The following is a 27,984-nucleotide window of genomic DNA, read 5'->3' as shown; positions in this document are numbered from 1 at the left end:
GTTTATACTTTTCCAACTACTCCTCATATTTTCAGAGGATATGATCCAAGGAATGATGTAATTTTTGTATGAATAAACTCCTAGTGATTGTACCTCAATGGTCATTTTGTCTTACAGTCGAATTTTATGTATATATTGTTCTAGCCAACAGATCTCAGGGAGTTCCTTTTCTACCCAAACTATCAGATGTAATTTAGCAGTAAAGAAAGAGTTGGCTCACGTGTAACAAGTACTCATGTGCGATTATGGAGTTTTCTTCTCTATTTCAAAAAGAAAGGTGGAGAAATGGAGAACAGGATAAAGGCCTGGAATCCCTGCTCCAGAAAGGTGAGAGCAATTTTGCCAACTACAAGACTCTTTACTACTCTGTGCTTACTTCACATTCTTAGCCTTAAGTTATGTTGAAGCGCTCTAGTTTCTTAAAATATATTTATTTACAACATGCAGCTAATTAAGATGACTGCTTTTTCAATTTCATTTTAATGAAATGTTTTGCTTTGGAGAACTCAAACGAAAACACAGCCAGTCCCCCAATTTCTACCACCAGAGGGCATAAGACATTAAGAAATACGGCGAACAAAGCCCACTTGCTTGTGAGGTTCTCTGATTCTTATGGTTTGAAATCTGCAGTCAGCCACTTCCAGAAATGAACTCATTCGGAAGACAAATGAGGCATGTGCAGAGCAGGACAGGAAGAGCTTCGGAGGGAAAAACTCACTTTTTTGCAAGAATGTAATCCTCAACCTTGTTCTCAAAAGTGCTCACCTACATTCATGTGTTAATTATGTTATTGATTTAGGTTAAACACTCCATTCAACACTGAGAAAGGTTGGCAGTAATAAATTTCCTCTCCTGGTGATGTTTAAAAAAAAATATTGGCTGGCTGATGCAATCGAATCTAGAAAATGAGGGATGAGCTTGTCCAGAATCAATGAGGCCAAGGTCTCTGAGTTCAATTTGTGTATGGATCAGTGAACGTCTCTGTAAATCAGGTCCACCTCCTCACTGCGACCAGCAGGTGCACATCGTGGGTCGCAGAGAGGATGCAGAGAGAGAGCGTACGTACAAGCACCAGGCCAGCCGCACACTGGAGAACTGAATCAAAATGAGCGCTCATCCTGCTGATGTTGGGTTGATGAGGTCTCCTTACACGTGTATGGTATTTTGAACTTGAAGTTAGAAATTACTTGGAGTAAAATAATTTAAATTTCCCTGTCCCTCCACCATCATGGCTCTATCTCCCTGCTTCTTTTATTTCTATTTCCTTTCCCACCTAAGCCCTAACTCCCCCATTTTTTTCTTTGATTGGTATAAACACGGGAAAGGTGATGAATTACTGTTTTTAATGGTTTTAAAACTTACTTCAATTCTGCCAATAGTTGTACTGAAACAGTTTGAATGGGCAGGTGATTGATCTTAGGCTTGAACTTGAATCCAACTGGTCTCTGCATGAGATGGCGCCTCACCCACTCATTATTCTGGGGTCATTTCCTCCACGTTGCATAAAAATCTCTTGTGCTCATTTCACAGACAAGCATTTCTGAGGAAAACTGTACATGTTAGTTGGAATCAGTCGGATATTTCTATAATCAAAAACAGTCCATGTTGGTTTGAGGACGGTCATGACTAGTACTGCATCTGTACAGCTGGAAATACCAGTCCACCACATTTTCCCCCCATGATGCTTCCAAATCTCTCTAAACAGGTAAAAGCAAACTAAAGAGCTAATTTTGACAGTTTAGCCAAAAACTATGTTAAGTATTTGCGATATAAAGGCTAAGGGTCTAGAAGGATGGTTGGGCATAATTTGGAATGCTTTATATTATTCTATCATGTTTGAGTTAATTGCAATGTTTCCTTTTTTATGTTCTCAGAATGGTCCCAGATATAATTACATAAATGTTCTGCACTGCCTAAAATTTATTGAAGTCTGTTTTTTGCTAATGTAGCTCATTATTCATTTCTACTTTACCGTCTTTGGCTTTTTAATCGGTCTTTTATTATAAGATTTAGTGTTCCTCTTTAGATGGGAGTGTTGCTGAGCCCTAGCTCTAATTAATATATGAAAACCATCTTTTGAATCTGCCAATTCTGACAGTTCTGGTTTGATACCTTTGGGAACCAAATTCTTTTTTTAATGAAGTTGAGTGGGTTTCAGAAGCAAACTTGCCTTCATCACAGTTTGGCCCACCCAGGACCTGCTCAGTGTGAAGCCCGTGGAAATTGATCCTATTCTTTTGCTTTGAGCATCTGACCAACCTCTGTGAGTCCATATTGGAAAGGGTACAGAGAAAGAGACGATACCATGAGCTCAACAGAGTTCACTTTCCCATCCCCAGCCCCTCCTTCGTGGGCCCATGGGCCCCTCGGGGATTCTTCCCTTCCTGGACTTAGGTCAGATGGAGTTCTCGTTTATCAAACTTGAATGCCTCCTTTGCTCCAATGCTCATAGAATTATACTGATTTAGGGAATACCCAAGGCTAAGTTAGTTTATATATAGTGACTGTTTATAGGGCAGCCAGATTTTGCTGACATCTGAGAATGGGATGTTAGAGTATACTGGAGAGAACCTTGTCCTAAGGATCCAGGTTGAAACTGAGATTATACTCCGCACACCTGGGTAGGCTTCAATATGTTCCTCAGGTAGCAGGGATGGAAACTCCAAACACTACCTAGATATATGAAGAATATATGGCTTATTTATTAGATATCATAGATTTACTCTTCCTCATAAACATTCACTTCACTGGGTACCAGGGGATGGAAAACACTCTTTCAAACTTACCAAAATTAGGTATTATTGTCTCTTCTCTTTTAAATGGATTTTTCTATGATGCATTTTCTTTTGGATACATGTCAAATCTTTCCACATTTCTCTTTCTTCCTTTGCTCCTTCCAACGATGGGGAGGATGGGGCTGATATACTCACATGGCAGCAAGGTCAAGGCATGATAGGGCTCTCCTGATTCCCAGTGAATGGTCTGGTCCCCTCCCAGCTGATGTGTCACAGGGTCCACACTGGCGTTTGGAACGTTTTGCTGGCACATACTCTGGCCCTATTTGCCTCTGGTGTGTCTTCTCACACTGCAGCAGATCGTGCATTCTCAGGCCTCTCTCTGCCAATTCTCTGGTCTTCTAAGCACCAACACATCTACTCATTGAGGCCTAAGGGACCTTCCAGAATCCCCAGCAGTCAGTTATGTCTCATCCATCTAGTCATTTGCCAATGCCACAATTACTCCATCACTTCACATGTCTGCAAGGCTCTTTCCTCCAGTTTCAAGCAGTGATGAGGGAGAAATTGGACTCTTCTTTGAACTTTCTAAGAAAGTTGCATATACTGAAAAAACTACATCCCTGATTCTCCTTCCTTTCTTCCTCAGCACTCCACAGCATGGAAGGGAAAACATCCCATTACCTGTAAGGAACTTCTTTTTATAATTTCTTTGCATACCCTCTCTTTTTATGTCCTTTCTGAGATGGTATTTGTCTCTTTTTCTAAAGTCATAGCAGTAGACAGGCTGCAGAGAGACAAGATAATTCATTCATGAAGAAAAATGTAGCTGGAAAGATCCCAAAAACATTTTCTGACACACCGAACTTGTGTATAAATTTCAGTTTCCTCAGCCAAAAAATGGAGAAAATAATACCTGGACCCAACTCCCAGGATGAGGAGCTCTCTTGAAATCTTTCTGGATAAAATCTCTAGAAAGTGGAATTGTATAGACGTCTATTTAATAGAAGGTTTGCCCTCTCAGAAAGTCTAGGCTAGCATATAATCCTGCCAGATTAGCCATAAAATAGCATGCGATGCACACACATGTGCACATGGAATCATTCTCCACTCGTATCCTCCCTCTCTTTGGAAATGTCCTTCAATCTGTGTTAGGCTCAAACAGCAAGAGGCTGTTAAAACTCCAATATAGTTACAAGTCTAATGTGTTGTCTTTTCTTAAATGATTCAAAAACCTTAAAAACACAATTTACAAACACAGAAGCCTTTAAGAGACAATTACTTATTCATTCAATAAGTATTTTCTGAGCATCTACTATGTGACAAGCATTGTGTCGGGTTCTTGGATGTATCAGTGGTCAAAAAAGACCCCAAAACTCACAACAAAACATAGGAGGCAGGGGGAAACTTTTGGAGATGATATAGGAGTTTATGGCATCAATTGTGGCCATGGTTTCATTGGTGTGTACTTATCTCCAAGTACATCAAGTTGTATATACTAAACACCTACGGTTTTTTGTATGTCAAACATCTATCAATATAGAAGTTTAAAAAGAGGACTATGACCTTTGCCCTCATATTTGACAAGAACAGAAAAAGGTGAGAAAAAGGGAGGCAGATAATAAGCAATATACTTAAAGTGCACATATATATAAATAAATAATATTGTACGTTAGGAGCAGACAAGTAGATTAATAGAAAAAGAACACAAATTATTACAATGATTAAAGTAGCTATTGTTGTACCCTCATTTAGCATATTAAAAACTGACTCACTTATTCATATCTCTCAATTAGTTTATATCTTCCAGTGTTAAAGAAACCTTTAACCAACAGGGGAAGAAATATTGCCTCTGACCAGCAAACGTTGCAGTTTGCATGTTATGATCCTTAGTCAGGACCTGAGCCCTGAGTGACATTTCCAGAGTGATTCAGACTTAATCCAGTGGCCATGTTTGCCCTCCCTGCCTGCCTTCTTCCTCTTTCTAGAGTCACAGGGCACTTATCATGTCAGTGGGTATTTTCAAGATCAGTTTTCATTTCTGGCAACCTGTCATGTTTTCCTGAAATGATACGTTCTTAAAGTATGACTGGCAAGACATACTGTTGTCCTTTCAGTATTATAAACAATTTTGGCATGATTTGTTAGCATTATGATCAACTTATGATGCCTCATCAACACCTCTTGATAATTAGACCAATCATCTGAGAGGTTTTGTTTCTGAGAAGATGAGAGATTGAGCTTACTCTGGGTAATGTGGTGAATCTATCTTCTTTCAACCCTCAATTTCTACACATGTATTCCGACACAGCTGGTCACAATCTTTCTTAGTCTTGGTATGCTTCTTACTTTTTCAGAACTCCTGGAATTACTCATAATTCTCTTCACCTTACCTACATACAGGAAAAATATGTATCTATGTTTAATAAAGGGCCATATAACCAATAAAAGAAACAGAACACTCACATATGTCAACACCACCTTTCTCTTAAAATTAATACAAATTAAGCATTCCTATTATGTTTAACCTTCTTCGCATCACAAAGTTCTTTTTTGAATTTCATCTTTTCCCATTTAGTTATCATCACAGATTTGTCGAATCAAGAACTCAATTTGTTTATGAATAATTATTTTTTTATGCTGAAGTGGTTTTGAGATGGATAGTGGAAATCCCTCAAAGCTGACCATTGTCAGCATTACTCCAGGTATTTTTAAAGCAGCTCTGCATTCAGACAAGAGGAAAAAGATCCCCCTAATCTTTAAGGAGCTCAGGTTCATTTTAGTGGAGAGTTAGAAAAGAATGAAGTTCCAGACACTAGAGAGCACATTTGACATTTTATTTCTCAACCTCTTTAGTGAGAGAACATACTAAGAATCCACATGTTTATTTTTAGTTTAGCTTTGATTTCCTAAATCCATTTTATTTTCTCCTAAATATTTTTCTTCTCTACAACATAATTAAATCCAGATTGAGACAGGACCCTTCAAAAGGGGCTCATATCAGTATTATCCCTCATTTCTACCCTCCAGCTGAACCTAGAACTCAAATCCTTTTTCTGCAGCTTTTACTCTTATCTTTCAGCTTGGAAATTGGGAAAAGCTTTATAGAAGAAATAACATCTGAGCCAGGTCTTGAAGAATCAGAGAATCTACCAGCTGACAGGTAGTAGAGGATGGAGTGGGAATAAGATATAAAAAGTACCCCAGATAAAACTGAGCATTTATGCAGGTGCATCATGTGTGGAGATCCAGAGGCACAAAAAGGACTTGGGAGTGGAATGATGGGAGGAGATGGCAGTGAGAAGAGTTGATGGCAATGTGGTATGTTTGGTTAGTAAGAAAGATCTTACTTTGCCACACTATGTAGTTTCATTTTTATCCAGTGGGTGATCCTAGTACAAAAGTAACTAGGTGGTTTTAAGAAATTCCCTGGAAAATTAGTCAAAAGAAATTAATAATAAACTCAAAAAACTTATTTATGTATACCATCAACCTTCCTTCAGTGTGAATAGAGTTCTTCTAGAAGGGGATTAAAGAAGGAAAATTTTATGTAAAGAACTTTTAACAAACTTCTGATGTTCTTATAAACTGAAGTTGGTAAGTCAGTTCTTTTTTTTTTCTTAAAGATTTTAATTATTTATTCATGAGAGATACAGAGAGAGAGAGAGAGAGGCAGAGACACAGGAGGAGGGAGAAGCAGGCTTCGTGCAGGGAGCCCGATGTGGGACTCGATCCCGGGACTCCAGGATCACGCCCTGGGCTGAAGGCAGGCGCTAAACCACTGAGCCACCCAGGGATCCCTGATAAGTCAGTTCTAATGAACATATAATCTCATTGTATGATAGTGCTTATCCATCTCCTTCACCCACAGAAGAAGGGATCAGACATTGCACCACTGTGGTAAAGAGAATCCTAAAATGGCCCCATGATCAATGCCCCTGATTTACATGCATGATTCAGTTACATATTTGATTAGGTTACCTTACATGTCAAGAATCGAAGTATTTTGCAGGTATAATTAAGATCCCAAATTAGTTGACAAATTCATCAAAAAGGAGGTTATCCTGACTAAACCTGACTTAATCAGTTGGAAGCCCTTTAAAAAGATTTTAGACTTTAAGGAGGTCACAAAGAGATTCTCTTCCTGGCTTTGAAGAAGCAAGCTGCTGTAATAAGTTCTACAGCTACACGGAAATAAATTCCACCAATAATTATGTGAGCTGGGAAAAGGAATTTGAAACTCAGATGAGATCTGTGATATCCTAAACAAAGACCCACCTAAGCTAAGTCTGGAAGCCTGACCCATGGAAACTGTGAGATATAAGTATATAGTGTTTTAAGTTCCAAAATTTCTGGAAATTTTTTATAAAACAATAGAAAACTAATATGCCTTTAGAATGGTAAGGGAAATCATACAGAATCAATACTTACCTATTAAAATAGGCAGCGTGGTTATGATTAAAGGCTACATGGGTTCACATTCCAATACTACCACGTACTTGCTATGTAATTTGGGTATCTCCATGCCTCCATGCCTTGATGTCCTCATTATGAAAGAAGGATAAAGATAAGGCTTAACCTCATACAACCATTTTGAGGATTAAAGGATTTAATTTATGCAAAGTCCCTACAAGGGCACCTGGCACACAGTAAGCACACTATAAAAAGTTATCTATCTTTACATGATGCTTCTCTACTAATTATCAATGGATCAAGATATATCAAAGGCTTTCTTCATATACCCCCCTTAATAAATAAGAGTATCACCCTATTAAAAATATTCAAGGCATCCTGATAAAAAGATCAAACTTATCACTGTGTTGAGTTTCCATAGTCAATTTCAGTCAGAAAAAAGTTAAATAAAGGATAACAGAAGAAAACATGATCTCAATTTTAAACTACAAAAATAGGTGTGTGGGGTGGCTTACTATATCTGGAGCTCTTTATGCTCTCCTAAGATTTGGAAATCAGTCACAGTTCCAAAGTAATCACTAAAACACATGAACAGCTGCTAAATTCTTGTGTTATAATTGCTGTATGTTATTTCCAAGGAATTATACAATGCAAATATTCCACATCTATACAATATAATTGAACAAAAATACTTTGGGGAAAGCTATTTAGCTACGCTAGGTAGAATGAAAGGTAGGTAGGTAGATGGAAGGGAGGGAGAGAGGGAGGGGGAGGGAGGGAGGGAGGGAAGAAATAGATTACTTGAAATCATGATCATGAGAAGATATATCTTGAATTCCCTGGGTTAAATTGATTTATTTTAAAGAAAACATCAAAAGTGTCAGCAGATTAACACAATAGAAATTAATTTCTTGCTCACAGATGGTTTAAAGTGAGGTCACAGGGAAATTCCTTTCCATGCAATCACTCAGTAACCAAGACTCTTTCCATCTTGTAGGCGACTCTATATCCTATGGTTTCATTGCTATTTGCTTCCACCTGACAGAGGAGAAATAACATAGAAGAGCACATGTGGGAAGTTGTAATGGACCAGACTGAAAAGTAGAATGAATTTTCCCTTTGCTCTCATTTTATTAAGGACCACTCAGTCACATGGCTATACGTAACTGCAAAGGAGAAAGGGAAACACAGTGTGGCTCTTGTGCCAGTTGGACAAAGTGGATTTCAGTGAACAGGAAGCAGTCTCTGCCATAAACAACATGCGGTCCGGATGTGTAACTGGCACATGGTTGAAAATCTACAGGAGAAAACATAACTTCTGAGTCAAGATAATCTAGTTTCCAGGAGCCTGGGTGGGTTAGTCCTTAAAGCATCAGACTCTTGATTTCAGTTCAGGTCATGATCTCAGGGTCCTGCGATTGAGCCCCTTGTCAGGCTCCATGCTCAGCAGGGGGCCTGCTTAAGATTCCCTCTCTCCCTCTGCCCCCATCTCCCCACCCTCACATGAATTTTTTAAAAATATTTTATTTATTTGAGAGAGAGAGAGAGAGCATGCACGCATAAGGAGAGAGGAGGGGGAGAGAGAGGAGAAGGAGACTCCCCACTGAGCAGAGAGTCCTACCTGGGCTCAATTCCAGGACCCTGAGATCATGACCTGAGCCAAAGGCAGGCACTTAACTGACTGAGCCAGGCACCACTCCGCTCTCTCTCTTAAAAAAAAAAAAAGAAAAGAAAAAAGAAAAAATCTAGTTTCTAAACTTAGCCACTTGACAGTTGTCTGATCTTAGCGAAATATTTCCCTTCTCTGTGCCTTAATCTTATCAGTTCTTCATCTTTTAAATGAGGATTTGAAAATCCTACAGTTTAAGATTCTTATGATATTGAAATGAGATAAAATGCCTAAACTCATTTGAATAATGATTGACATTTATTCAATAGGTACAAATATTTCATTCTAACTGTACTGTTGGTTTGGGAAAACAAAGAAGCAAGAGGCTCTACTATTTGAGCTAAGAAATCAAATGCACTACATCAGAATATATTATTCCAGCTGAATTACTGGACTGAGAAAGTTTTAAAAGTGAGAATCTTCACAGAATAGAAATTCATTTCTTGCTCTTATAAAAGTTCCTGTGCAGGTGTTCACGTTAGGAAGCACCTCCCATGCAGTCATTCAGAGATCTGAATCTTCGTCCATCTGGAGGCTTCCCCAGTCCCAAGGGCTTTATCATAATTTTATCCAATGTATAGAGATGCAATGCAGAAGCAATATGGGATGTAGTTTGAGCTAAGAATTAGGGGTTTCAGTATTAGAATATTTGAAGCTCACAGAGAGAAAACTCTTCTAATTTAAAAATAAAATGAGGAAAAAAAATAAAAATAAAATGAGGGATGCCTGGGTGGCTCAGTAGTTAAGCATCTGCCTTTGCCTCAGGTCATGATCCCAGGGTCCTGGGATAGAGTCCCTCATTGGGCCCCCTGCAGGGAGCCTGCTTCTTCCTCTGCCTGTGTCTCTGCCTCTCCCTCTGTGTCTCTCATGAATAAATAAATAAATAAAATCTTTTAAAAAAATAAAAATGAAATGAAAGCAATCTTAAAATATTAAGGAACTGAAAAATGTTGGTAGTGTAGCTCTAGGGCTGAGATTCACAATAATCTGGTTATCACGTATTATGATTCAGGTTGTTTGAGATATTTTTAGATTTAACTTTTGCCACATTTAAACCTAAGGAACTCCATGAACACCAGTCTGGAACTGGACCTGGGCTATGCACTGCTTATCATCTGAAGCAAGTGACCCTATCACTGATAAGCTGAATTCTGTATAATTGAAAGGATTAATTTATAGAGTGGTCCTGAAGTCTGGATTACGGGGAGGATGCTGCCTCAACACAGAGAGGAGGGAACAACCCTTGTACAGCATTTCTCAAGGTTGAGTTATGCACAGACATTGTTTACAGAAAACTAATTTTCACTAGGCCCCAAGAATATAACCAGAAACCAAGTCTTCTAGTCTTCAGATTCCAGTTTGGGGAATACATCCTTAATCAAAACAACTAAAAGCAAAATATAGCCCTGCATGCCTCATCTTCTTGGTTTCTCCATCATATTCCAACTTCCCTGACTTCAAATCCCACTCCCTGTCCCCCTTTTGCACAATCACACACTTTTTTTGTGCCGTCCTCTCTAAGAAGCATCTCAGAACACATCCCCTTTGTCTGCCTGCTTGGTTCTACCCCTTAGGCCTTGTTCTAGTTTGATGAACTTCCTGCTGACCTGAAAACCCTATCCAAACCTGCGCCCCCCATCCCATGTGCTTCACTCACAATATGTCAGGCAATGTTCTCACTTCAGTAGGTTTCTCTGCTTCTGAGTGCTGACCTTGGCTGGACCACATATACATTAGGGAAGAGGGAGGAAGGACACCTGGGGTACCGTCCATGCACCAAGCCTCACAGCATCATTTCTTACCCTGGTGCCCTCAGGAAATTCCTGGAGCATTTCAGCTTCCGCTCCCACCTCTGCAAAGTAGGGATGGTAACACTTTCCCAGGCTCAGACAACAGCCACCGTTGATTTGGGTTCTTACCATGCGCCTGGTTCTCTGTCAAGTGTTAAATGTTTTATCTCATTTAATCCTTATACCATCCCTGGGAGGTATGTTCTTAATATCATGCCCACATTTTTAGACAAAGAAATTGAGACAAAGGAAAGTAAAGCAGCTCAATCAATTTCGGAATAGTCCTTGGAGCCTTCAGGTTTCCAGATGACATCAACCCAGTTCCTTTACTTGCTTCCTGAAGTACAGTAACAACAGAAACTGTTATGACTAGAGGCACATTTACAATAAATACCATAGTCACACTGTGTGCTCACTTGAGCAGCACTTCTGTGGTGATGCTTTGCCACATCAGCCCACTTTACCAAAAGTCAAGCAACACAAACTTAAATTTGACCTAGTTTAATCAAAATGTGGGTTGTGGTTCGATTATTTGACAATTGGTTACTAAGAATTTAAAGTGTCTAACCACCACTATAAATGCAGTCTTTCTCTTGCGGTCTCTCTCAGAATCTAAGGTTGCCATTTCTCACTGCCACATATACCCTGTAATTCCTCCCCAGTAACTGCAGACACTAAATGCAGAGGGAGCTGCCTCCCCACGGACCCCATGTGTCAAGATATGGATTTAAAGAGGCATCATGGGACAGATACTGAGATGACATTCCACTGACAAGTCCCAAATATTAGCCCTTTACATTTAGTGTCCTTAGTATCCTGGCCGTAGCTTTAGAGCCTTGAGTTTCCTCAATAATAATCTCTATTGTTTACTTCCCACTGAAGGAGTAGACAGACTGAAGTGGAGAGGAAGGCGAACTCGACTAGGAGTGCTGGTGTCAAAGGGACAGGCCGACCACAGCAAGCTGACACCCGGTGGCTGTGGTTCCTTCCACCACAGCCCACTATCAGAGGCTGAAGTGAGAGGATCGGACTTGGCCCAACCTTGTGGTAGCCAAGATTCACCCCGGCCCTGCTGGCCACACCCCTTGCTCAGTCTACAAGGCAAGAGGTGTTCTGAACCATAGACACGGATTACACACCAGATTCCAATGCAAGGGTGAGCCGTTGCTTTCCTGTTTCCTGTTTGGGTCACAGGCCTCCTTTAGCTATTCTGGAATGTTAGAACAAGTGATCTGTTTTGAGTTTGGAAAGGTCCGATGCTCCTTTATGTGGGAGTGTTCACTTATCAGAAAAGAAAAAAAAAAAGCCAGCCTCCTGCTTTCAGCAGTGAAGTGTGGAAATGTAGCACATCCTACTCTGACATTTCTTTTCTGCCTCCTGAGCCCCAGTCGCTAGATTGTGGTTTCCAGGCTGTTTTGCTTTTTATTTCTTTCTAATTGGTTTTACTCTTCATGCCAAGTGTCTTAAGTCACATTAACTAAAGATGTGATGTTTTTGAAGTAACAAGGAAAGCTGGTATCAGCCTCCTGCCAGGATGGACAGATGGATTTATAGAGGGCCTGGGTGAGGCTCTCTTGCTGATACTCCTGGAATGGTGGGTTTGACAACGCTGTCCCATACCTCCATGGCTTTCATCCCCTAATCACAGAGGGTTAAATCCACTGCCACCTATTTACCTCTCAGAGAAAGCTTGACACCTCCTCAGACTTCCCAGACTTCTCTTTTCTGACCCTAGCTACAGTGACTATCCTGGGAACAGCTGGCATACGAGGCTTTGAGCTTCAACTCTGGCCATGTCTTCTGGCAATTACCTCTACCTGGGACCCAAAGCAGTTTGCATGACCACTAAAGGGGTGAGAGAAGTTGGTATTTTTGGAAATGTTAGATGTCGTATGCCAATGTTTGTTTAAACACACACACAAACACACTCAAACACACACACACTTTTCTGTGTCTGTTTCAGTCTTCTCAATCAAATAACTTTGCTTGACTCATTTAGCATATATCACCTATTTGCTTTGGATTCATCATCACCATAAGAGAATAAAAAGAATGCAGAGTGACAATGGCCAAGGCACTTGACACATCTTCAGTCTTCCAATATTACAAAGGAGGGAACTGAGGCCAGGAGAGGCAAAGAGCTTTACCCAGAGTCACACAGGACTGTCTGGCTCCAGACTCCACACCATAATACATGCTATATTGCCCCCCAGAATCTCCCAAAGTTAACATACTCTCAATTCTAGGGTTGGACATCAAGTCTTGAATCCTTGCCTTTTGTTCAACTAGTGAGCTATATGGAATGACCCAGAAGGAAACATACTTTGCCTCTAGCTCTCCCTGAAAGTCCTGATCCAAAAACCTAACAAGCCACAAGCCCTCTACTTCCTCCTTTAGTGCCATATTCTCAAGCTCTGGTATTGGGGTGTCCTGCTCTGTCTTAGCCCTGGCACCAGCCAGCACCAGCCCTAGATCTGGCCCAACCCAGTTCCCCAAAGGATCTCTTCACCCCTCAGGAGACTTTCCCCTTCTATTATGTATTATTTAACTTCTCATCATCTAAACAGCTGCAACTATACCATCCCCTTTCTAGCCTGGGGACAGAAATGAGGCAGAGCAAGAGAAGGCATGAGTCTGGTCTTCTTAGCCTGCTGTCAGTGATGGTTTTCACCACATAGAGGATTTTCATTCCAATGTCTCCACTGTAAGTCTTCAATGGTTCTTCACCTACTCTGGAGAAGGTTGGAATTAGGGAGAATGAAAGACTAGTAATGATCCTCTGGGAACAGCTTGAGGTTTTAAACCACTTAGGAGTATCTACCTTCTTAAGAGAAAAATAAATACAAGAAAAACAATCTATAATAAGTGAGAGGGATTTTAAATTTCTGAGATAGAAGAGTTCCAAGTAGTTTGCAAAGGGTCTGATCACAGGAGCGGGCTGCTATGGTGTACAGATGGGAGCCAGCAGGAACCACAGGGCTGAGTGACTTATCCTCAATGCATAATGAAGCATCCAGGCCAATGGACAGAGCTGGGATAGAGGGTTATTCACAAGACAGACATCAAGGAGCTCTACATTCAGAGGGGTCCACCTTGAGTTCAGTACATGACAGCCATTGGACAGGTAGAGGAAAGGTGTATATGTAGATGTATCCATCTCAACAGAAAAGATTATTTGGGGTAGAAGAGGCTATGCTAAACCAAGGAAATGCTGCTTCCACTTCTCCCTAAAATAAAGGAAAGGGAAGGAACGAGAAGAACATGTGCAACTAGCTTCCTCCAGAAAGTATTTCAAGGTGAGTCATCTCAAAGCCATGGACCTAACCTAGGCCCATGGTTTGAGGAGGTAGAAAGTCTAGATTCCCTAAGTTGGTGTAACTTCTACAAACCCCATCAAACTCAAGCATGATATGTTTATACATCACTAACAATACCTATTATTATCATTTCATGTGCACAATACAATTCCAGCATGTGGGTGATTTAATTAGGGAAAGACAATTACTGGCATGCAGTACAGGATATAAAAGACTTTGCCACCAAGTACAGAAGGAAAACAGCACACATAAATAAAAACGATGGAAGTTCTGCTTTTTTTGAGCTCATCTGGGTTAGAGCTCCCTCAGGTGTAAAGCAGAAACATGCAGTGGCAAAAGAGGGAGGTGAAATGGCATGGGACAGAAGAGTGCAAACAAAACGGAAAGGTGCTATCAAAGGAGAAAACGACTGTAGAACTGGAACAAACAGGTGCTGCTCCTGACAGCTCAGCCTCACCACAGCACAGACATAGTAAGCATTTGCCTGGGATTTACTGGAAAGCCCATGGACAGCAGAACATAAAATGGTTGTCCTCTTTTACTGGACTAGTTAGTAGCAGATATTTTTAACACCTAGACAAATATTTCTGTGCAATTTAGTTCTGAGCACCAGGGTTCAAAGTCTGGACTTTTAGGGAGACAACGTCCTTCAAATGTGTTGGCGAAGGTGGCAGCTGCCAAGTAAAGTACCACAGAGTTAGGGCTGTCCAGCTTTCCTTGGGCAGTAGTTACAGAAAGTAAGTCATGTTCTTGACCTCAGGAATCCCCAAAGTCTTTAACAGTTGAAAGTGCAATAGGACACTCCAAGAGGGAGGTTACAGTAGGAGACATGGCCTCCAAGAGGGAAGTTACAGTATGTGACATTTCCTCCAAGACAGAGGTCACAGTAGGCGACACGTCCTCCAAGATGGAGGTCACAGTAGGCGACACGTCCTCCAAGAGGAAGGTCAGTGGGCGACATGTCACAAGTCTATTTAACCACTGAACGCCTTTAATTTTCATGCCAATCTATTAGTATCTGTGATAGGGTTTGTTGACTCCAATTTGAAAAACAATAAGCAAGTTGATTGATTTGATGTATGGACTTGGCTGGCCACACAGTACCCAAGTATTTAGTCAAAAACATAATTCTGGATGTTTTTGTGAGGATGTGTGGAAGAGATTTACATTTAAATCAGTAGACTTCTAGTAAAACAGATTGGCCTCCATAATGTAGGTGGGCCTCATCCAATCAGTTGATAGGACAAAAGGCAAGAACAAACTGCCAGGAGAATGCCTTTTAGATTCTGTCTTCAGTACTGGTTCTTCCTGGCTTGCCAGCAGGCTCCTTTGCACCCTGGCTGCAACCTTTCCCCTCCAAGTCTTCAGTTTGTCAACCTTCCCCCTCAGATTTTCAACTCCCAAAGCCTCCACAAGCACATGATCCAATTTCTTAAAATGAATCTGTATCTAATTTCTGTATCTATATATCCCATTGGCTCTGTTTTTCTGGAGAACCCTGACTCACACGCTAAATTATGGTAAATTTGGAAAATAGAGTGGAGTCTATTTCCAGGTAGTAGATTAATTGCCATTCATGCTAAAAAGAGAGAGAGAGAGAGAGAGCAAGAGGAACGAACATATTTCTGATGCACCACACAGATTTTTGAGATAAAGGGTGGCTAAAAACCCAGGCACTGAGGCCAAATACAAAAAATGTCAGAACAAACAAAATGAATCTTAAAAGCAAAAACACCAATAAAAGAACTAAGAGATCAAAACATCAAATGAAAAAAAAATCCTGGTCTCTTACTGAGGTCTTATCTAAGGTAAGCCAGACAGACCTAAAGCTTTTAGCTGACTTGCAGGCAGAGGCACCAACTCAGTCTGGCTTATGTGTTCATGCTAAAAGCAAAGCCACAGAAGGAGAGATGTGGGGTCACAAGCTTCTGCATGATAAAAGCACAGCCAGAGAAAAACTGAAGAAAAGCCGAGGCATAGAACTGATGTAAGATTTGAGTGGAAAAGGCACAAGACAAGGTCCCAGGGTCCTTACTGACCTTACCCAGCACGAGGCAAAGAGCCAGGAGCAAGTCATTCCACACTTTTGAGCAAAGGTTTCACCTTATTCTTGCCCATGTGACTTTGAAGGCTCTAGAGTTACTGTAGCTTCATTAACGATTTCTAAGTAACCACACCACAATCCTCCTTAACTGTGCTTATGGTCCACCTATTACCTGACACACTGACTGACTTATTTTATTTCAGTACTATGTGGTCTCCTAAAAAGAATTTGATGTTTATATCAAAAACACAAAGACACAAACTTAAAAAAAAAAAAAAGAGTGGAAGACAATAGTCAACAAATAAAGGAAAAAGGGAAGATTATGTTCTAAGAGAAAAGCGATAGAAAGAATAACTAAATTTGAAATTCAATTCAATAAACAATTACTGCAGATTCTCTCCAAATCTAATTTCTTCACCAGAATTGGACAGACATTAAGAAGGCTGCCATTTACCTGCTGTGACTTTGGGCACGGTTTGTTAACTCTCCATAACTCTTCATAAATATAGTCAGGGAGTCATCCATTTCTCTATCTCTATCTATAAAATGGAGATACCAGTGAGTAGGGGGGAGGAGGATAAAACTTTCCCAAAAATTAGTACAACTTCAAATTATGCCTATTTCTTTCATTCCTAAACTAGTAAAAGTTCCTGAAAGAAAAGTCTGAGAGAGAGGAGAGGGCCAACATTTATTATGCACCTACTATATGCTAGTATTCTACAAGGCAGCTCATTTAACCACTAAAGCTTGTGAGAAAACATTTTAAGATTTATTTATTTTAGAGAGGGAGTGATTGATTGACAGTGAGCACATGTGGGAGGGGCAGAGGGAGAAGGAGAGAGAATCTCAAGCAGACTCCCTGCTGAGCATGGAACCCAATATAGGGCTCGATCTCACAACCTTGAGATCAGGACATGAGCCAAAATCAAGAGTTGGTCACTCAACTGACTGTGCCACCCAGGTGCCCCCAAAAACATTTTTACCAGTATAAAGATGAAGTCTTAGAGATCCTAGAACTTAGATCAGAAGCTGCAAGTGACCTAAAATCTACTCTTATGAAGCATAGCACAGAGTGATGCTCTACAGAGTAGGATCCCCACATCAACCTGCTTTAGAATCACTCAAAATGTTTGTTCCTAGAGTCATCCCTGAGACCTGCTTAATTTCACTCTCTTGATAGTAGCAGAATTTCTTGATGACAGTGGTTTTTAATAAGCCACCCACTGCCATGATTGTCCTGCACACTCAAGAGCAATTGGTTTGTTGGTCAGGAGCACAGACTCTGAAATTAGGCCTGGTCCTGGTTTTGCTCTGTTCTAGATATGTGACCTTGGGCATATTGCTTAACCTTTCTGAGATTTTTTTTTTTTTTACCTCGTTCAAAACATGGAGATAGTAGAAGTTCATAAAGTTACTGCAATCAGGGGGGCCTGGGTGGCTCAGTCGGTTAAGCGGGTGTCTTTGGCTCAGGTCATGATCCCAGGGTCCTGGGATCAAGCTCTGTGACAGGCTCCCTGCTCAGCGGGGAGTCTGTTTCACCTTCTCCCTCTGCCCCAACCACACACACCCCTGCTTGTATTCTTGATCGGTCTCTCTCTCTCTCTCAAATAAGCAAAATCTTTTAAAAAGTGGGAGGGAGGGGTTAAATGATGATGATGATGAACAAATGCTTCCTGTCAAGTTTAAGGTTTAGAACATGGTAATTATTTTTCCTCCACATAACATTAACTTGATTTATTTTCTGCTTCCTCATTCAACTTCAGGATTCATTAGTTTTGATTTCTTCCCCATCTCTTAACTGAAATGAGCCAAGTAAATATTACCAGTGGCTTCCCTTGCTAAATGCAGTGACCTCTTTTCCAATCTCATGCATCTTTGAATTCATTTTGTCCATTATTTATTTATTAAAATTGTACTATACATCTGTTCTGGGCCAGACACTGGGTCAAGTAGAAAGTATACGACGATGAATATAACAGGTGCCATATCTACCCTCATAGACCCTTCAAGCCTGTGCTGGAAACACTGACTTCAATAAGTAATCCTATGGTGCTATAAAAGTACAGCTTGTCCTAAAAGAAAATGACAGAAGGGATATTTTGTCAAAGAGGGTCAGGGAAGGTCTGAAACCTGAGAAGGAGCCTAGTATGAAAATAATAGTGCTCAGGGCTCTGGATGGCTCAGTCTATTAAGTATCTGACTCTTGATTTAGGCTTAGGTCATGATCTTAGGGTCCTAAATGGAGTCCCATGTTTGGCTTCATGCTGGGTGGGGACCCTGCTTAAAATTCTCTTTCTCTCATTCCTTCTGCCCCTCCCTCCTGAATGCTCTTTCTAAAAAAAAAAAAAAAAAAAAATTTAAATAAATAAATAAATATTCTCACAGAAGGAACAGCAGCATGTGGGAAGACCCTGAGGAAGTAAAAGAACATCCATGTGGCTGGACAAGAAGGGCAATATGAGGTAAACCAGGCGAACAGGGATGGGCTCACCCTGTAAACCATCATGAAGGCGTGAGCTGAATCCCCAGGGCAACTGGAGGCCATTGAAAGACTTTGAGCCAGAGGAGGATATAATCACTGAGGCTATTATGTGGATGGGTTAGATAGGGGACAGAAGAGAAGATGAAAGAACAGTTGGTTTGGACAGCGTGGATTTGGGTGCTGAGAGTGGAGATAGACACACAAATGGGAGAATTTAAGATAGATTTTCAGTGGAAATTCAGAAAATCTGATGCTGGATTGAATGTGGAAAATAAAAAAGGAAGAGGCGCCATGCACTCTTCTGAAGCTCAAGGTTGAGCAACTGTCAGAATCTTAGAGCCAATGATTTACCGAGAAGAGGCATGAAATCACCCCCTGGGGGAAGCACCAGGATCTGTACTTTTGTAGAAATCTCCCATGTGGTTCTGACGGCTAGCCCTTGTTGAGAGGAGGCAACCCAGAGAAGCCCTATAGAGAATGGCAGTCAGGTGTAATGGTTCACAATCATATCTTTCTTTGGAGGTGGTTTGTCTTGTTCGAGTCTTGTCACTCCCCAGCTATATTGCTGGGAAAGCTGGTTTCTTCACATATAAAATGAAAATAATAATAGAACCTGCCTCAAAGGTGTCATAAAAGTGCTTATCCTATAAAACATTTGCAACACTTTGGAGCGACCATTTTTAAATTGGTTGAATAAATCAGGTATGTATTGCCCTGCCCTTTGCTTGATGGATTCACCTCTTTTTCCATGTGATGATTTCCTATATCCCTCCCTAATGGATAGTTTCCCTTGACTCCTCCTCCTATCACCCCTGACCCCAGCTGATCATCTAGGCCATTTCTCCTGCTTGCACGATCGTAGACCTTAACACACATGTTAGAGTTATACTTTTTTGTCTTCTGAATAAGACTTAGGACTCCTGGAAGTAGCTGGCCTTAGCTTACACACATTAATAACCATAGAAATTAGTCTGATGTCATGGCTTTAAGCCCAGAATGAGTTAGCTGGATTTAAATGATTTTAGCTAAATTAAAAGCAGGATAAAAAAAAAAAGCAGGATAGTCTTAGGAAATGCATCTCACAAACCAAGTCTCTTATTTAATTGTATGGTATCATATGGATGCAGATACAGCAAGTTACACCCAAAGGATATAAAAAAATTCACCCTAAGTGTCTATTTAGGCCCAATCTTGAGCTTAAACCAGTCATGCCAAACATAACACCTTTCTTATCTACCTCTCACCTCCACTTTGTTCTTCCTGAGCTATGTGGGGCCCATGCCTTTCTGTGGAACAGAAGAAAGGGGAAGGGGAGTGAGGAGGAAGACACACTCCTACAACTTGACAAAACTTTCCTTCACCCCTTAATGAGGAAAAGAAGGTAGAGCGAGCTGCTACTGTATGCGCCAGAACAGGTGCACTCAGGGGCCTTTGAGTCCTTTCTTCCCAGGTGGTCTGGTGTAGACAATCCACACATCAGTGGGCAGATAGCAACATTAGTACAGTAGTGAACAACCCTGGAACAACCTTCAGAGTAGGATCTGCAGTTTTTGCCATGCTCTTGTTGGGAAGAACAGCTTGGGCTCTTTCACATTAATGCTTCTGGAGTCTTCACGCCCCAGAGAGTAGGTGTGACATACTGGTTGTGCATTTTAAACCAAAACAATTTCAGAATCTGGTTTCTCTCATGCTAAGTTTGCTAAAGCCTTCCATCTCCAGAAAGCCTGCGGGAGGTACTAGTCATGCCTTTCAAACCACAATAATTTGATGGAGGGTTTGAATTCCTAAGGGAAAAGATGAAAGAGTGTTTCACTCTACCTTGCAGTCTCAAGGCAAATGGGCAAAGGAGGAGGCAGTTTGACATGTATGAGCCGCCAGTTCTGGGAGCCAAACAGACCTGTGTCCAAATCCTGAATCATTCACTTTTTAGTTTTGTGCTCGGTAGAGTGGTTAATACTAAGACTAATACTGACACTTGAATGTGTTTACCACATCACACACGGTGTTCTGTGCTTTATATACAGTGACTTAATCTTAAGAAAAATAAAACCCACGAGGAAGACACTACTATCATATTTTCCAGTGAAGGAAACTGAGGCACAGAAAGGTTCAGTTAACAGGTACAAGCTGGTTAACAGCAGAGCCAAAGATTCAAACCCAGGCAGTGTAGCTCTAAACCCATGGAGTCTGGCTCCAGATACCTAGGCCTATATCCACTGTCTTCACCTGCCCTCATGTGCCTCAGGCCACACATCATCTGACTCTCAGAATCTGAGTTTCCTCGTCTGTAAAAGTTGGTCCTATGAGCCAACCTCAGTGAGGCCTAAGACAAGGTAAGTAGAACCCTAGACACCAAAGGGGCACCCATACTAGGTCAAGTGCCTTTCATTTCTACCTGGTTTATAATGTATCAGAATTTTAGGTAAATTCTAATAAAATTCTAATAAAATTCTAATAAAATTCAGCATCTAGAGAGCCTATGGACACCAAATGTAATGGCTGGAATGGACAGATTGGAGGCCTTAAAATTCGAGTTTCCCCAAACTCAAATTGGTTCAAAAGGCAGTGAGCCCCTGAAGCCAGGGGCTGTCTCACTATGTGTAAATGAACTGTGGCTTTTACTGACAGAAGCCCACCAACAGGTAACAACCAGCAGGGGGTACAAGTCAAAAGTTTGATGAGCCCAGAGGAGAACAATTAATTGGCTGGGGGCGGGGGGGGGGGGGGGGGTAGGGGAGCACTGAGAAAAGTCCTTGAAGCATGATCAGAACATTTCCAGAAAGAGAAGAGGAAAGGCCAATGTCAAGAGAGGAATTTGCATGATCAAAGGCACCGAGGCGTGAGAACTCCCTTCACACAGGGTTAGTTAAAGGGGAGCGGGCTCTGAACAACTGAAGGAGGCGTGGGAAGCGGTCTAGGAAGAAGCTTTGCAGGCCTTGAATGTCACATTTAAAAGGAAAGGACATCCTGGGACCTGTGCTTTAGTGCGAGACAATTTGTGTGCTGTTCTGTGTGTGGATTAAAGTGAAGAGCCTAGATATTCAGGGAGACCGATTTTGAGGGAGAGAGTATAGGGGAACATTTGGTTTTCTTTTTCACCAACATAATCAAGATACACACCAAAATACATCAATACAGTAAAATCTTTAAAAGAGAAGGGCCAAAAGTTATTTGCCCCTGGACTAAAAATAGAAATACACCATTACAGCCACTAAGGAAGATCAAACCAAAAAATTGTAGTTGTTAGAAACTACCACATAAAATTGCAGATGTGCGAAGACATGCCATTGTCATGCCATTACGCACATATTTCCACAGGAGAACGGAACCTGGACAGAGTATGTGAAGTAAGCAAAGAAGTAAACAAAATGTTCAAAGCTCAAGAAGTGCTTTATTTTTCACCAAGTAGGGCCAATGTTTTCTTTGAAATCAGCTTTCATATGCCTTGAAGAGAAGCTGATAGAGTGCTGTGGAAAACTCGACTTCTGAAATCACGATGAAAACTGCAACTCGACATGAGCAACCTGGTACTATGTCAGAGCGACAGGTTCCTGAACTTTTGACCCACACACCCAACAAAAGTAGACTGAAAGAATGTTTCAGAAGAGTCAAGTGAGAGTGAGAGTAGCAGAAAAGGGCATGCGGGGATGGGTGCTGGGCCACCGAATGCGGTTGTCCACACTGGCCAGTCGTCCTCCCACAAAATCCCAAACTAAATACTATTTCTTCAAGGTCCTCCCCTTTTTAAGCGATAGGCTCCCTATTAAATGTCTTTCCCCAAATTCATCATCCTCACTACTTGTGTGGGTAATTAGTCTAAATGTTTTTTCTCAAACATGGCCTTTTAACCCTTCTTTAAATATTTTATGTATGCATACTTTATTTTATCAATTTAACTGCAAACATTTTTAATATGGGAGTATTTGGGTAGCTTTCAGTAATTTTATCATCATGGCTTGCATGGAATGTAAAAACAAACAAGAGAACAATATTCGCAACAATAGCTAAGACCTGTTGAACGCTAACCATGTGCTCAGCATTGTTGCTGGAGCTGTTCATGTATTAACTCACTTAATCATCACAAGTACCTGAAGTAGATACTGTCACTGCCCCCAATTTACACCCGAAAAACCTGAGGCATGAGAAGGTTAATTATCTTTATCGCACTCCCATAGCCAGTAAATGTATGATCTCAGGCAGTCAGACACCAGAACTGTGCTCCAACGTACCCTACAATATTTTTTTTAATTCAAATTCAAAAAGGAAAACAGGAAAAAAAATGAAAATCAGAGGTCCTAGCTAGGAACTACAGATAAGACGGGAGGATCAAGTAAGGGCTGGCTTTTTTTAAACGTGGGAAATGATCTTTCTATGCAGGATTTTGTGGCCCATCCTGATACAGGGTCATCTTTGACATCAAAACTAAAGGCAACATGATTCCTCAGAGCTCTGCCTCCACGGCGATGCCTCTATCCTCATGTGCTGCCACTTACTGGGATCTAAAGATAAATGTGAATCAATTAGAGACAGTGTTAGTGGGCAAAAAAGCAGCATCCCAAAAGAAAACATATCCATTCCTTACTGAAACAGTGACCTCTTACTTTCTAGTTAGCTGATAACTGTGATTGGCCAGTGAGAAGAGGGAGGAGTAATGACTTCAATGACCCCAGAAGATTCCAAAGCAGAGAACAGCAGCAGTCTGGCTTTGTTCTTTGGTACCAAGTGCCCCTGTCAACCACTGCAGTAAGTACTCGTCTGCCTTTGGGCCCTATTAGCCCACACAGTAAACCCCGCTGGAAAGTAGGGCTGAGCTGTGAGTGCTATTGGTACTGTCTCCATTCTGTCCTGGTTCTTTTAGACTTTGTGTTTCTATGGGGTCTACTCGTTGGTTTCCACTTTGATTTCTCCAATATTGAAGATATATTATATTGGCTTCTCTCCAACTCTCAGAATATTCTCTTCTTTAGTTCTATTCCTATGATCACTTGCTGTCCACTTGGCCAGCTACCCATATTGTCATGAAAGGAGAGTTTCACAATAGGTAATATCACATCAGACTACAAACCTGGAACAAACTGGACCTTTAACTCATTCTTACCCTTCCCATACCCATCACATAATGTATCATGTGCAAGGCTTATTCTGGGCATGACTGGGGGTCGGAAGAATGTTATGCATCTGACGTCCTCCAGTAGGCCTTCGGTAATGACATGAAAAATCTCACACCAGATCATTGACAGTCTTCAAAGATGGCTACAACAATTCTTCCAATTCTTATGCACCTGCCCCTTTGTGATGTAATCTTGTCACCACTCCCATCAAGACACAGAGGCTATTTCCCCTCCCCTAGACTATATGCCAGCCCCACAACTTCACTTAAACAGAAGGGGCATCAGATGACTTCAGGCTTTAAAAGGCCTTTCAGCTTTTGCTCTCAGGCCCTTGCTGCCCTAAGAGCACCACGTAAGGAATCCTGGGCCAGCCTCCATGAGAAGACACCAATCCCAGCCAGCAGGTAAACCCAACCTCAAGGCATGGGAAGGAGGCCTTCCAGCCTCACTTGTGCTGCTAGATGTCTGCAGCCAGATCAGTGACCCCAGGCAGACCAGCAAAATTGTCACCCCACTGAGCCCTGCCCAAACTTCTAGAACACAGCAATTTATGGGCAGAAAAAATAAGTTTTGGCAACGTTTGCTATGAAGGAATGGTTAATTGATAAAAACTCGAAATGAAAATTGAGACAAGAAACAAATACCTCTTATATTACCATGATACAGCATACTATCTTTTTATCTTTTAAACAATCACCATTAAAGTTTTGTATATTGTCTAACTACCCTCCCACTATTACTCCCCCTACACACAACACACACACACACACACACACACACACACACTTCAATCTCCCACCTGCCCTGTTAATATACTCTTTTGGGCATTTCATTTCCCAGTGTCCGGGTTTCTGTATTGCCAGCTCAGTTTTTTTTAATTAGCCCTATTCCCATAGATTCAGATCCTCCAGTCTATGAAGAGTAGCTATCATATAGTATGTATCAGAAACTGTTCTTCACCATCACATTACCAGGCACAGCCATCATTATCCTGTTCATTTTATATATGAGAAAGCTGAGGGCCAGTAGGTTAAGTCTCCTCAAAGTCACACAGAGCTAATTACAGGTAAGGAGCTAAGATTTGAATCCAGGTAGGAAGGCCCAACTCAATGCTCTTAAGATCTACACTGTGCTGCACTACACTTTCTAGTGGCCCCCAGGCACTCCAAGCTTTACATGTTCAAAACAAAAATCACTCTTCTCTCACAAACCCCATATTCTTCATATTCCCTACTTTGATAAGGGATTACCATTTACTTACATGCCCAAAGAAACCTCCCCCATTTTTGAGAAGAAACCACACTGTATGGAATCATGCTCTCTTATCCATCTCCTTACCATCATCACCTTCCACCAAGAGACCATGGCCTTGATCTTACACAAATGCAAATGGTCTTGTTGTTCGCATCCTTACCTGTGATTGGATGGGTGAGCCATTCTCCCTTTTCCTTTTTTTTTTCCACCAATCCATGTCTACATCACTACTAAGAATATACATTCAGAGGGGTAGCCTACCTTGAGAGGTGCAAGATAATGAGCCACAGTGGTATGATTATATGTGTAACTGTGTGTTTGCAGGAGGTATTACTTGAAGACAGGGTAACCAACTCATTCCAGTTAGCCCCAGACTTGTCCTATTTTAGCACTGGAAATCCAACATCTCAGGAAACTGCTGGTTCCCTAGTGTGCAAACCAGAACAACTGGTCACCCTTCTCGAGGGAGCTGTTTAACTAAGTGATTGAATAGAGGAGGCTCTGCTTACATCGTTTCCAGTGAAGGCAGCTAGAGTCACAGCTTTTCTCTTCTTTTCACAAAATTAACCAGAAAGACAGGAGATGATCATACCACCAATTTCATAAACCCTCATTTAGATCAACAAACCAACAGCTTTTGAAACAGAGGACTGTCCCTTCCTTCTTTAAATATTTTCTTCACTTGGTTTCCAGTGAAAGCAAGAGGAGAGAGTGTGAGAGGACTCTCCTAGTTTCTTCTAGCTTAACTTCTTAATCTCCTTTAATGATTCCTCTCCCACTATCTTACTCTGGAAGACCCCCAAGTTTCTGTGTTTGGCCCTATGATTTTCTCTATTGGTATCTATCAGATAAGTGACCTTATCTAGTGAACCTTCAAGTTCACAATCAATTTCAGGGTAGAGATAGAGTCGAAGAAAGATCAAAATTTCACCTCTGTTATTAGTTTTTGAAATATTTTATATTGCAAAACATAAAGGAAAAGAAAGATCAATTCTGTGTTAACAACCATTGCATATGGTAGTCCTTGTCCTTCTGCCTGGAACTCCATAGAACTATTTTTCCCCTGAGTCACAGGGTAACTAGACTTGCTAATATTTTGCTATCTCACTCAGTCATAGGAACATTTGGATAACCACAGGCCTCTCCCAGTGCAAACTACATCTTGAAAAACTCACAGCATGGAAGATTAGAAAATGTATATTCTCTGAAGGCAGACATCCAAAACAGATACAATAAAATTAGTGAAACTTGGTTCTTTCTCCCAAACTCACCAATCAGTTATGTCAACCCTCCTCCTGGGGAAGAGGGACTCCGAAAACAGTGAGAAGTCAGGACTGTAACACTGATGGAGGCTCCTCATAGGAACATAGACACTGGGGAATGTGTTCTTCCTATAATAAATATGTTTGTGCTAATACCTTTCTGTTATATCTCCAGCTTCCATCTCTCCCCTGAGCTTATATATCCAACTGCCTCTTCAGCTTCTCTGCTTGGAAGTCTAATAGACATTTCAAACTCAACATATCTAGTAGAGAATTTGATTTTTTCCCCCCACTATCTTCCTCATTTCTGTACTGTTTGCTAGGTTTTCTAGAGTACCGTTGCTGCCACAGTGAGATACCACAGGCTGGGAGGCTTAAACAACAGAAATTTGTTTTCTCACAGTTCTGGAGACTAGCAGTCTAAGATCAAGGTGCCAGTATGGTTGGTTTCTCCTGAGATCCTTCTTGGCTTTTAAGTGACCACCTTCTTGCTGTTGTCTTACACACCTTTTTCTCTATGTACACACATCCTTCATCTTCCTCCCCTTATAAGGACACAAGGCCTGTTGGATTACAGCCTTATTTTTATTTTTTTAAGATTTTATTTATTTATTCATGACAGACACACACAGGGAGAGAAGCAGGCTCCACACAAGAAGCCTGATGTGGGACTCCAACCTGGGACTTCAGGATCACGCCCTGGGCCGAAGGCAGGCGCTTAACCGCTGAGCCACTCAGGTATCCCAGCCCCACTTTTTTGACTTAATTTAACCTTAACTTCCTCCTTCAAGCCCCTGTCTCCAAACGCAGTCAAATTGGGATTTGGGTTTCAACACAGGAAGTGGGGTTGAGGAAAGACACAACTCAGCCCATGACTGATCCTTCCACAGGGCTTTCCATTTCAGGAAGTGGCACCACCATTGACCAGTTGCTTTGGCCAAAACCTAAAGAATCATGTAGGATATCTCCTCCCCTCATACCCTACATCCAGCTCATTAACAAGTTATGGCAACTCTACCAATTCCACATCCCACCACTTCCACTACAAACTGTCAGGTTCAACCATCATTTTATGCCTGCTTTACTGCAACAGTCTTCTAACTGGTTTTATTGCTTCCTTTCTTGCTCTGCTACAGTCTGTCTTCCATATATCCACCAGAAGTAGGTTTAAAAGTAAGTTATATATCATTACCCCCCTGATTTCAACACACCCAAATGGCTTCTCATTATACTTAGAACAAAACCCAACTATGACCCACCATCGTCACCCCCTGCTAACCTCTCTGTCCTTATTGCAGATCACCATGCCCTTGTCATTCACTTAACTCCAGTCATTGTGGCTTCCTTGATTTTCTTAAACCAGGCAAAGCTCAATTCTGTGTCACAACCAACATCCACAGTGGTACTAGTCCTTCTGCTTGGAACTCTGTAGAACTGTCTTCCCTCTTTTTATTTTATGTATGTCTCTGCTCAAATATGACTTCCTTCATAAAATCTTCCCTGACCTTCTTATTTAAAATACACCCACCTCCATCCTAATGACTCCCTTACCCTCTTTTACTTCTCTTCAAAGCATTTACAACAGTCTGAAACTATATTGTATTTTTATTTATTTTTTTATTATTAGTCTTTTCTCTTAGACTAGCTTCATGATGGATTCTTGTTCTCTGCTATACCACCAGCACTGAGAAGAGTCTTAGACATAAAATGAACACTCAGCAAATATTAGTTCAGCAATAATAATCTATGCAATTTAAATCTTTCTACTTTGAAAATTTTGTCATGCCACTTCCTTTCTTAAGCCCTCCAGTGACTTCTTATTGCTTTCTGGGTAAAATCCAAGTATCCTGCATGGTGTATAAGGCCCTTTCAGGTGCACTTCTAGTTACTCTCAACTGCTCTTAACA

General features: G+C 41.1%; 1 long non-coding RNA gene across 1 annotated transcript; it reads left to right on the top strand.

The window, feature by feature from the left end:
• The first annotated feature begins 203 nt into the window (after positions 1 to 203).
• On the top strand, positions 204 to 23,179 carry LOC121490584. Its single transcript, XR_005987727.1, has 3 exons — positions 204 to 327; positions 1,531 to 1,705; positions 23,059 to 23,179. It is a non-coding gene; the product is annotated as an uncharacterized LOC121490584 (long non-coding RNA).
• The last annotated feature ends 4,805 nt before the right edge of the window (positions 23,180 to 27,984 follow it).

Source organism: Vulpes lagopus, chromosome 5, assembly GCF_018345385.1.
Source record: "Vulpes lagopus strain Blue_001 chromosome 5, ASM1834538v1, whole genome shotgun sequence".
In the NCBI taxonomy this organism is placed as follows: Eukaryota; Metazoa; Chordata; class Mammalia; order Carnivora; family Canidae; genus Vulpes; species Vulpes lagopus.
The sequence above is the reverse complement of the archived record's forward strand: the minus strand, read 5'-3'. Positions and strand labels throughout refer to the sequence as shown.